Source organism: Myxocyprinus asiaticus, chromosome 5, assembly GCF_019703515.2.
Source record: "Myxocyprinus asiaticus isolate MX2 ecotype Aquarium Trade chromosome 5, UBuf_Myxa_2, whole genome shotgun sequence".
NCBI classification, from domain to species: Eukaryota; Metazoa; Chordata; class Actinopteri; order Cypriniformes; family Catostomidae; genus Myxocyprinus; species Myxocyprinus asiaticus.
Window position 1 is genome coordinate 8,069,164 of NC_059348.1, and position 12,088 is coordinate 8,081,251.

Sequence of the window (12,088 nt, forward strand, 5' to 3'; positions counted from 1 at the left end):
GCTCTGTCACCAACTCCAGCTTCAAAAACGACCCTGCGAACACAAGCTTCAAATCCACTCCATAATTGGCAAGCCCTTAGGAAGTGGTTTTATTCGTCACTGCGTGGGTCCTGTAAAACTCCAAGTGGTATGGCTGCATAATGAAGACATCACCCTACTGGTTCTGGAGAATTCCACCGCAGACATCGTATTAGGGCGTCCCTGGCTTATACAACATTCTCCAGTCATCTCCTGGGTTTCCGTGATGTCCTGAAATGGGGGCCTCAGTGTTTCCCTGCCTGCTTCCCAAACCGACTCACTCACAGACCCTGCATGCCCATCAGAAACTCTTCCCCTCTCAATGTCAACACCACCACCATTGAGAGCCCTGCCAGTACAACCCCTCTGGAGATCCCTTCCTGTTATTCACACTTCCAGGACATCTTCTGTCCTTTATGTGCCTCACAACTACCACCTCATCGACCATGGGACTGTGTGATAGACCTCCTCCCTGGTGAGCCAGTGCCCCGTGGCAAAGTCTACCCAATTTCCATTCCTGAGCAGAAGGCCATGGAGGATTATATCAAGGAGGCTCTCAGCCAAGGTTACATCCGACCTTCCACTTCCCCTGCTGCTTCGAGTTTCTGCTTCGTGGCTATGAAGGACGGAGGCCTACGCCCTTGTATTGATTACCGCTCCCTCAACAGGATTACGGTTAAGTTCCAATATCCACTTCCCCTCGTCCCAGCTGCCTTGGAACTGTTGAGAGGAGCCACTGTTTTCACCAAGCTGGACCTTTGCAGCCCTTACAACCTCATTCGAATATGGAGGGGAGACGAGTGGAAGACAGCCTTCGTGACTCCTACAGGCCACTACGAGTACCGGGTGATGCCGTATGGCCTGGTCAACGCCCCCTCCGTATTCCAAGGCTTGAATGAGGTGTTCCGTGAGTATCTCCAACAATTCGTCCTCGTCTACATTGATGACATACTGGTGTACTCTCGGAACATGACCGACCATCATCATCATGTAGCGCTCGTGTTGGAAAAGCTGAGGGAATACCACCTGTACCTCAAGGCTGAGAAGTGTTCTTTCCACCAGACATCCCTCCAGTTCCTTGGCTACATCATCAGCCCAGAAGGCATTCGGATGGATGAGGGGAAGGTGACAGCGGTGCAATCCTAGCCCACTCCAACCACCATCAAGGAGCTCCAGCGATTCCTAGGATTTGCCAACTTCTACCGCCACTTCATCATAAACTACAGTACCCTCACATCCCCGCTGACCTCTCTTCTCCGATCCAAACCCAAATCTCTCTCCTGGACCTCCGGAACTTCACACTCCTTCCAACTCCTGAAGGATGCCTTCACCTCCGCTCCACTCCTTGTACACCCTGATCTGAATAAACCCTTTACCGTTGAGGTAGACGCCTCCACAAACAGTGTAGGAGCAGTCTTGTCTCAGCAGCAGGGGAAACCACCGCTACTTCATCCACGTGCCTTCTTCTCCAGGAAACTCTCCCCGATGGAGCAGAACTATGACATTGGGAACTGAGAGCTGTTGGCAATTAAACTGGCCTTGGAGGAGTGGCGGCATTGGCTGGAGGGAGCGCAACATCCATTCCTGGTGCTCACAGACCACAAGAACCTTGAGTATCTCAGAGAGGCTCATCGCTTAAACCCCCGCCAGGCGATATGGGCCCTCTTCTTCACTCGCTTTAACTTTACCATCTCCTATTGTCCAGGTGAAAAGAACTCCAAGGCAGATGCCCTTTCCCACCTTTATGCTCCAGAAGACGGCTCCGTGGAACCGCAAACCATTTTACCCCACATGTCATAGTAAGTCCCATTCAATGGTCCCTGGACGATAGCATCTGCGAAGCCTCCGCCACTGAACCAGCTCCATCGGGATGCCCTACCAACAAGACCTATGTACCCTCCTCTCAACGTCTCACACTCATTGACTCCGTACACTCCTCCTTGGGCACTGGCCACCCTGGGACCAATAGGACCCTCTCGCTTATTCAGGACCGGTTCTGGTGGCCCCACATGGTTCGAGATGTCAGAAGGTTCGTCCAAGGATGCCCAGAATGTGCTATATCCAGAACACCACGACAACTACTGGCTGGCAAACTCCTTCCGCTGCCCGTTCCTCGCCGACCCTGGTCACATCTAGGGGTTGACTATATCACTGATCTTTCTCCCTCTGAGGGTTATACCTGAGTGCTGGTAGCTATAGACCATTTCTCCAAAGCCTGCAAACTGATCCCCCTCAAGGGTCTGCCCACCGCTCTGGAGACCGCAGAGTACCTCTTCAACCACGTGTTTCTGAACTATGGGATCCCTGAAAACATTGTTTCCGACCGTGGTCCCCAATTCATCTCCAGAGTCTGGAGAGCCTTCTTCTCTCTCTTGGGAGTGTCTATCAGCCTCTCATCTGGTTACCACCCGCAGAGTAATGGGCAGACAGAGAGGAAGATTCAGGAGGTAAGCCATTTCCTTAGAACCTTCTGTCATCACCGCCAGAACCGCTGGAGTCGCTTCCTGTCCTGAGCCGAGTATGCACCGAACTTCCCTTCGTCAACCCTCCACCAACCTCACACCCTTCCAGTGCATACTCTGTTACCAACCGCCTCTCTTCCCCCGGTCTGGCAAACCATCTGACATCCCAGCAGTCGACCATTCAGAGAAAGCGAGAGGGTCTGAGACTTAGCTCACCACCACCTGCAACGGGCGGTGCGCCACCAGAGATTCCACACCGATGCCCGAAGATCTTCTCCTCCCACCTACCAACCCGGGCAGAAGGTGTGGCTCTCCACAAGGGACATCAGGCTGCATCTCCCCTGCAAAAATCTAAGTCCCCGTTACATTGGTCCCTTCACAATCACCAGACCGATCAACCCAGTCACTTACCAGCTCCAACTCCCTCCCCAATATCGCATACATCCCACCTTCCACGTCTCACTGTTAAAACCTTACCACCCCTCTCTCTCTCCTCATTCCTCAGAACCTGATCCTGTTGATGACCCCCCTCCCCCAGCCGCTTGTCTTGGAGGATGGACCGATCTATGCAGTCTGAGACATTCTGGACTCCTGACGCCACAGGGGTCGTCTCGAATACTTCATAGATTGGGAAGGTTATGGTCCAGAAGAGAGAACTTGGATTCCTCGAGATGACATCCTGGACCCGACCCTACTCTCCAACTTCCACGACGCACATCCTGATCATCCAGCTCCATGTGGACGGGGTCGGCCACGGCATCGGGAAGCATGTATCTCTGGAGCAGTCCGTGGAGGGGGGGGTAATGTCACGGATCCTTCTGACCCACCTACCAATTTCAATCGACCCTCTTACTCTCCTGAGTACTGATCACCCACACCTGCCTCCAATCATTACATCAATCAACCCCTCTATATAAACCTCACTCCCCTTCCATTCTGTGTCTGGTCTCAACTTTGTGTACAGACTCACTTACCTGTATCTCCAGCGTTAAACACCATAACGATTCCTCTCCTCTCCAGCGACTCTTCTACTCCAAACGTGTCCATCTCCTCAACGCAAGCTTCGTTGTTGCAAACCCTCCACCTCAAGGAAAGTCACCATCTCTATCAGCATTAGTCTTCAGCACATAAACTATCACCACTGCAACCCAGTACTGTCACACCATCACTTACCTGCTGTCTTTGTTTGTGTGTCAATAAATACCTGCTTGGGTTCAAACATCATCCTCAAGTCTGAGTATATGTTACAATAAGAGCATGTGCAAAACTTTATTGTTAATTAGTCTGCAGGATGCAGCAGCAAAAATAACAGTAATTCCAGTGAAAGTCTTCAGTAGAAAAGAAGCCAGTTCTCTTTACACATTTTAACATGTATCTAGACTTGTACTGTAAATGGTTTCAGATCTCTCTCTCTGTTATTTATTTAATTTTAGTATTATTATTATATCAATCCACTTTTCAATCACATAGTAATTGTTGGAACGCAATTTATTTTATTGTAATTTATAATAATAATAATAATTATTATTAATATTAATAATAACAATAATAATAATTTTACTATACATTGGTAATACATTTCAGTTGTAATTTCTTAAGGCTTTTATTTTGAAAGTCCAGTGCTAAGCACTCCAGGAAGTCTGTGTTTGAGTGTGTGTTTGTAGGCTAATTCACAGTAGTGTAATACACTTCTCATTCAACATCTGGTAAAATGCTTGTCCGGTGCTGATCTCAATGCATGTTATAGGTGGACGAACTATTGATCATCTACATCTGAGATACCGTTTGTGTGGAGCAACCACATATTGCATTGTGCAGCACATCAGGAGACTCTGCGCGTGTTTATGTGTGTGTGCGTTGGCAGAGCGGTGCTCATTCAGTAAAGCTTGGTGCCAGAGACTACTTAGCTGTGCATGCTGATTGTATATTTATTATTAAACACAGCCTTTTGCATTTCACAAAGCTTTTGGATGACATAAAATGTACGAGTTATATGGCCTATTTTGATGGTGATTTGAAGGTTATTTATGTCATTCTTTGAGCTTGACATTAACATCAATGATCAACATGTGGTATCGGATTTGGATTGGACTTGTCGGACTGATACCCGATCCGGGTAAAAACATTAGTATCGGACCAGATACCGATCCAGGTATCGGATCGGTGCTATTCCTAATTGTAAGTGCTGAAACAGACCTGAAGCGCAGATTGTCATCCAATGGTCTTAGAGAGTTGATTAAAATATAGGTACAATACAATTTTGCAAAGAATGTATAGTTTAGCTTATTCAAGGCAAGACAGACATATTTTGAGTAGGGAGACAAGGCAGGGAAACCACTTGCCAGATACATAAAACAGAGTTTTTTTTACCATTCCTTCAGTGAAGTCTTCTGGAGGCAATATATTTACCTCTGGCACAGATATTAATAAGGCCTTTAAATAATTCTATTTTGATCTTTACAGTTCCACGTCTTCATCTACCAACAAGGTTATTAGCAACTTCTTAGAGCCATTAGAACTTCCCAAATTGACGAATGATCAAAAACACTTTCTTGACTCAGATATTACTTTGGAGGTGCTTGTTAAGGTAATTAAAGCTTTGCCAACAGGTAAGGCACCAGGGCCAGATGGTTTTGCCGCAGAGATTTTTTAGATCTTATATCACAGAACTGGCTCCACTTATGTCAGAAGCTTACACAGTCATTAAAGAAAGGTGAACTACATCCAACAATGGTACAAGTACTGATCAGTCTCATTCATAAAAAAGATAAAGACCCAAATGAATGTAATAGTTATCGTCCAATTTCCCTGATCCAGTTAGATATAAAAAAATTGTCTAAAATTGTGGTTAATCGATAAAGCAGAGTAATTAAATCTCTTATACATATAGATCAAGTGGGGCTTATTCATGGTCGTAGTTCTTCTGATAATATTAGACATTTTATAAATATTATGTGGTCAGTAGCAAATGATCAGACCCCGATTGCTGCCATCTCACTTGACACAGATAAGGCATTTGATAGGGTGGAATGGGACTATCTTTTTAAGATTTTGGAAATGTACGGGTTTAGGAACACTTTTATTGGGTGGAATAAGTCACTCTATAAACATTCATCAGCGGCAGTGAAAACAAATGGATTCATTGTAGATTATTTTTATCTTGGTAGGGGAACCCGGCAAGGCTGTCTTCTCTACCCTTTGGGGTTCTGTCTTGCCCTGGAAACATAAGCAGCCGCAACAGGAGAAGAGGATGATTTTCCTGGTATTGTAGCAGGAGGTGTGGTGCATAAACTTTTATTCTACGCAGATGATATATTATATGTCTCCAACCCTAGAAGATCTATGCCTAGTCTCCATAGAATTATTAATTCTTTCTCCAAATTTTCAGGATACAGGGTGAATTGGCCTAAATCGGAAGCTCTTGATCTGATAGCATATTGCCCTACCACAGCTTTCCAACCTGGTGCCTTTCAATGGCCCAAGCAAAGCTTTAGGTATTTAGGAATTTTATTTCCAGTAAATTTTAGAGATTTAGTTAGAGCTAATTTTGACCCTTTAATGAAAAAATTCTTGTGTGATGTTGATAGGTAAGCTTCACTACATTTGTCTATGGCTGTGAAGGTCAATGTTATAAAAATGAATTGTATCCCCAAATTAAATTATTTAATAAAGTCTCTCCCTCTAGAAGTTTCTCTTTCTTATTTTAAATGAGTTTTGCATTTGGAATTGTAAATGACCTTGGTTACATTTTATTAAATTTACATAGACCAATTGACAAAGGAGGTTTGGGTCTCCCAAACATGTTCTTTTATTACTAAGCTTTTAATCTTAGACACTTGGCCCATGGGTCTCTTCCACCTGAGAGAGCCCCTCCCTGCTACAACATTAAACAAGCGGTCCTTGCCCCAATTTCACCATTGCAAAGTCTATTAAATTGCCTAGAAAAGTAAAAAATGCATCCCATTTTTTCACACTTACATTCAATATGGACAAAGGTTTCCATATGTTCAATTTTGATACTTACCTAAAGGTTTCCTGAAGTATATGGCTGAACCCCAAATTATGTATTAACAAGTCCCCCTTTTGCTGGAACCAGAAACATCTATCATGAACTATAAGTTTGCATAAATTTGAATGGCATCTACACTAATATTATTCTATTTGTTTCCATGTGGGTTACCAGAGCTGGCCAGATCCAGCTCCATTCCTGCCTGGTGTCAGACTCCACTGCTACGTGTCGCTGAGAGATGATGACAAACTACAGCCAGTGCTAGCCAGACATCATTTCAGTCTTTTGACTTCAGAGGATGAACTGATGCCAATTCCAACTGTAAGACATCATATACTTCATATGCCACTGCCTGAACCTTGGACTTAGGATGGACCCCACTGAACCTCACCTAAATGACCTGCAGGTTGAACTGTGATGCACCTCATTAATCTATGCCTGCATCACCTTTGTCTATTGATGGACTACATTCTTGTAATGGAATACACAGACTATCAATTAATTGCCAAACAAAAGCCTTCATCAGCCAACTAACAAAGGGCAATGCATCTATGTGAACTTTTGCAGTTAATCCAGGATGAACTTCAAAGACATGTCATTAATCATACAGTTCTTACAAAATCTTTGTTTAAACACTGGCCCTTAACACTTACTTAGTTTACTCATTTTAAACCATGACTTGCACTGCACATAAATTAGTAATATAGTATTATATTCATGCTGTTAGCCAGAGGGGAACTGGCCCCCACAGTGAGCCTGGTTTCTCCCAAAGTTATTTTTCCTCCATTAAACAACATCTTATGGAGTTTTGTGTTTCTTGCCACAGTCGCCTTCGGCTTGCTCACTGGGGTTCTAAATACAATTATTATTTAATTATTTATTTTTTATACACAATTTACAATTATATTTAATCAAACTACACAATGATGACTCTAAGACTTCATAGATATTACAGTTTCCTATTCTGTTAGTGTATGATTTTCTGTTAAGCTGCTTTGAAATTATGTGTGTTGTGAAAAGTACTATACAAATACAAATGACTTGACTTTTTATGTATAATTGCTTTCTTACTCTAAGCCTTCAGAAAATCGCAGATTAAATTTCTAAACGTTTTTTTATTCAGAACCTGCTGACTCGCAGCCTGGTATGTCTTTTTTGGCAGCTGTTAGTTCTGTGCGGTGCAGTGGATAATGTGAAACAGATATAGACATAGGTTCAATTCCTCTGAGGCGTCCTGCAAAGTGGTGTCAGTGGGGCCTGGCTCTGTTATTGCTGCTTGAAGCTATATTTTTTTGTTTTGTCTTTGACTTTCAAACTTCAGCCACCAGATGTACTGACTAACTTGCTGAGGTTGTGTTACAACTAGTGCCATCAGTTGATTAAAATTATTAATTGCAAGTAATCACATAATTTTACATTGTTTACCATGATAAATTACATATTATGAAAGTGCTTAAATTTGACTGTATATATACACTTGTCAAAATGTCAAAATGCATTTATTTCCTTAGGAAATAAAATAAAAATCAAAAATAAAAATGTAATAATAATGCTTTCTTTCCATTTTCCAAACAAAGCCTTCCACATAAAGATAGATACACTAAAATATCACCAAATCAAGCAACATGAAACATTTCCTGAGGTCTAAGTGGGAGGCTGACTTAATAAATAAAATGTATTATTATTATTACTATGCACTTTTCTCATACCCAAAGTGCTACAATACAATACAGATGCATATTAAAAGATTGGGAAAAAAGTAAAATGAAACTCAAACATAGTAGGGGAAAAATACATACAGTTGAAGCCAAATACATTTAAACTCAGAAAACATTCCCTGTCTTAGATCAGTTTGGATCACTACCTTATTTTAAGAATGAGAAATGTCAGAATAATAGTAGATATAATTATTTATTTCATCACATTCCCAGTGGGTCAGAAGTTTACATACACTTTGTTAGTGTTTGGTAGCATTGCCTTTAAATTGTTTAACTTGGGTCAAACGTTTTGAGTAGCCTTCCACAAGCTTCTCACAATAAGTTGCTGGAATTTTGGCCCATTCCTCCAGACAGAACTGGTGTAACCAAGTCAGGTTTGTAGGCCCCCTTGCTCGTACATGCTTTTTCAGTTCTGCCCACAAATTTTCTATCGGATTGAGGTCAGGGCTTTGTGATGGCCACTCCAATACCTGGACTTTGTTGTCCTTAAGCCATTTTGCCACAACTTTGGAGGTATGCTTGGGGTCATTGTCCATTTGGAAGACCCATTTGCTTTAACTTCCTGGCTGATTTCTTGAGATGTTGCTTTAATATATCCACATAATTTTCCTTACTCATGATGCCATCTATTTTGTGAGGCGCATCAGTCCCTCCTGCAGCAAAGCACCCCCACAACATGATGCTGCCACCCCCATGCTTCACGGTTGGGATGGTGTTCTTTGGCTTGCAAGCCTCACCCTTTTTCCACCATATACAACGATGGTCATTATGGCCAAACAATTCAATTTTTGTTTCATCAGACCAGAGGACATTTCTACAAAAAGTAAGATCTTTGTCCCCATGTGCACTTGCAAACTGTAGTCTGGCTTTTTATGGTGGTTGTGGAGCAGTGGCTTCTTCCTTGATGAGCAGCCTTTCAGATTATGTCGATATAGGGCTCGTTTTACTGTGCATATAGACACTTGTCTACTTGTTTCCTCCAGCATCTTCACAAGGTCCTTTGCTGTAGTTCTGGGATTGATTTGCACTTTTCACACCAAACTACATTTGTCTCAAGGAGACAGAACGCGTCTCCTTCCTAAACGGTATGATGGCTGCGTGGTCCCATGGTGTTTATACTTGTGTACTATTGTTTGTACAGATTAACATGGTACCTTCAGGCATTTGGAAATTGCACCCAAGAATGAACATGACATGTGGATGTCCACAATTTTTTATTTTTTTTTTCTTCTGAGGTCTTATCTGATTTCTTTTGATTTTCCCATGAAGTCAAGCAAAGAGGCACTGAGTTTGAAGGTAGGCCTTAAAATACATCCACAGGTACACTTCTAATTAACTCCAATTAGCCAATCTGAAGCTAATTGGCTAATTGTCTAAAGGCTTGACATCATTTTCTGGAATTTTCCAAGCTGCAAAAGCACATTTAACTTAGTGTATATAAACTTCTGACCTACTGGATTTGTGATAGTCAATTAAAAGTGAAACAATCTGTCAGTAAACAATTGTTGGAAAAATGACTTGTGTCATACACAAAGTAGATGTCCTAAAAGACTTGCCAAAACTATAGTTTGCTAATATGAAATCTGTAGAGTGGTTAAAAAATTAGTTTTCATGTCTTCAACCTAAGTGTATGTAAACTCCGACTTCAACTGTGCCAACAGAGAAATATTTGACCGATTACAAATGATAATGAAGGTCTGGTAGACCCGATTATCTAACAGCTGTTGTAAACCATTACAAAATAAACAGCGAGATTTTATATACTGAAGCACAATACAATCACATAATTTCAGATGTATACGTTAATAAGCATTTGATAATTTAATAAATGCCGGCCTATAGCCTAGCCTATAATTCACCCAGTATACTACAGAGACATTTTATGTTGGATCAAGATTTGAGCAAACTTTTTTTACCAGTGAGCATGAGTGGTACTTGAGCAGAGTGTCCGTTTGGGTCGTGAGTGGTTGAGCAGAGTGCATGCGCATGGAGCGGGTTATTGAGTGGAGTGTCACACCGCTCCGCTTCGCTCACATGCTCTGGTTCACAGCCACACTCTTCTCCAGAACCTGCAATTTTTGAGTGAGCAAATTTAATTGCGTCTTAATCAAATGTATTTATGCAAATTTAGCAGCTGCTGGGTCAAAACTATAGACTTAAAAAGTCAAAGCTGTTACAGAAGTGATGTCAGCTTATATGCACAACATTTTAAAAATTGTAAATCGATGATAAAAACTGAACAAACTTCAAAGAAATTACATTCCCCATTCTTTTCTGTAGTCCTTGTAAAAAGATTATGTGAAGCTGAAACATGCATACAGTTGTGCTCAAAAGTTTGCACACCCTGGCAGAAATTGTGAAATTTTGGCATTGATTTTGAAAATATGACTGATCATGCAAAAAAACTGTTTTTTATTTAAGGATAGTGATCATATGAAGCCATTTATCATCACATAGTTGTTTGGCTCCTTTTTAAATCATAATGGTAACAAAAATCACCCAAATGGCCCTGATCAAAAGTTTACATACCCTTGAATGTTTGGCCTTGTTACAGACACACAAGGTGACACACACACAGGTTTAAATGGCAATTAAAGGTTAATTTCCCACACCTGTGGCTTTTTAAATTGCAATTAGTGTCCGTGTATAAATAGTCAATGAGTTTGTTAGCTCTCACGTGGATGCACTGAGCAGGCTAGATACTGAGCCATGGGGAGCAGAAAAGAACTGTCAAAAGACCTGCATAACAAGGTAATGGAACTTTATAAAGATGGAAAAGGATATAAAAAGATATCCAAAGCCTTGAAAATGCCAGTCAGTACTGTTCAATCACTTATTAAGAAGTGGAAAATTCAGGGATTTCTTGATACCAAGCTAAGGTCAGGTAGACCAAGAAAGATTTCAGCCACAACTGCCAGAAGAATTGTTCAGGATACAAAGAACAACCCACAGATAACCTCAGGAGAAATACAGGCTGCTCTGGAAAAAGACGGTGTGGTTGTTTCAAGGAGCACAATACTTGTTGACCTCTCTCCAAACATAGCACTTATGGTTGTGACCATAAAGCTCTATTTTGGTCTCATCACTCCAAATTACAGTGTGCCAGAAACTGTGAGGCGTGTCAAGGTGTAGTCGGGCATATTGTAACCGGGCTTTTTTGTGGCACTGGCTTCTTTCTAGCAACTCGACCATGCAGCTCATTTTTGTTCAAGTATCGTAGTATTGTGCTCCTTGAAACAACCACACCATCTTTTTCCAGAGCAGCCTGTATTTCTCCTGAGGTTACCTGTGGGTTTTTCTTTGTATCCCGAACAACTGACTGGCATTTTCAAGGCTTTGGATATCTTTTTATATCCTTTTCCCTCTTTATAAAGTTCCATTACCTTGTTACGCAGGTCTTTTGACAGTTCTTTTCTGCTCCCTATGGCTCAGTATCTAGCCTGCTCAGTGCATCCACGTGAGAGCTAACAAACTCACTGACTATTTATACACAGACACTAATTGCAATTTTAAAAGCCACAGGTGTGGGAAATTAACCTTTAATTGCCATTTAAACCTGTGTGTGTCACCTTGTGTGTCTGTAACAAGGCCAAACATTCAAGGGTATGTAAACTTTTGATCAGGGCCATTTGGGTGATTTCTATTATCATTATGATTTAAAAAGAAACTAAACAACTATGTGATGATAAATGGCTTCATATGATCACTATCCTTAAATAAAAGTCAATTTTTTGCATGATCAGTCATATTTTCAAAATCAATGCCAAAATTTCAGTTTCTGCCAGGGTATGCAAACTTTTGAGCACAACTGTATATTGTTATTGTTCACAGTTTCTAATGAATATTATCTGCACAAGTACCTGGCTCCCGTGTGCAAATTC

The 12,088-nt window shown here is 41.7% G+C and overlaps 1 protein-coding gene across 1 annotated transcript in view; it reads right to left on the reverse strand.

Moving 5' to 3' along the window:
- Positions 1-7,983: 7,983 nt before the first annotated feature.
- The window catches only part of LOC127440755 (gastrula zinc finger protein XlCGF57.1-like), a 139,892-nt gene continuing 135,787 nt past the window's right edge, over positions 7,984-12,088 (reverse strand). The window contains exon 4 of the transcript XR_007897184.1: positions 7,984-10,276. The gene's annotated coding sequence lies outside the window, so the exon portion shown is untranslated. The remainder of the gene's footprint in view (positions 10,277-12,088) is intronic.